Here is a 589-nt window from a genome sequence, read left to right on the forward strand (position 1 = left end):
TCTTCATTACTGAGCAAAATTTCATCACCAGTGAAGATGATACGTGTGAACAGCATCTGTTTATTCCAACATCGCTGTCAGAGAAATGGGATACTTTTCTTGCTTCATCATCTATTTCGGAGATCCGGTAAATCTTGGGTATATCTATCAGTTCGCCACCACACTCGTTTTGTATGCCGTTCGCACATTTCTATCCTCGAGCTCTCACCTTATCCTGAATACGCTCTTTGCTCTACCTCGCTGTTGGGCTCAATTTGAGTTCATGTCATATTGATCTTTCCTGACGTAAAGCCGATGAAATTATCCCACTGACATTTATTACTGCCGACTAATATACTTTCCCACTCTCCACTCAAAGAAAAATCGTCAGGCATTGGGTAAGGAACATGGTGATTGATTCGGCCTAGCGAGCATGGTGATTGACATTGGACTGACAGCCTAGAGGATGATCTATGCTTATGAGCCGAGTTCAGCCACCAGAAAATCCTCGGAGGCACCTCTCCACCGTTGAGCCGCCGCGAAAAGCTCTGACACGAGCCGATCTCCTCCACGCATATGAGCCACCCCCTGCTGTGCCTCCCCCTATGTT

This window comes from Ananas comosus, linkage group 4 (genome assembly GCF_001540865.1).
Source record: "Ananas comosus cultivar F153 linkage group 4, ASM154086v1, whole genome shotgun sequence".
Lineage (NCBI taxonomy): Eukaryota > Viridiplantae > Streptophyta > Magnoliopsida > Poales > Bromeliaceae > Ananas > Ananas comosus.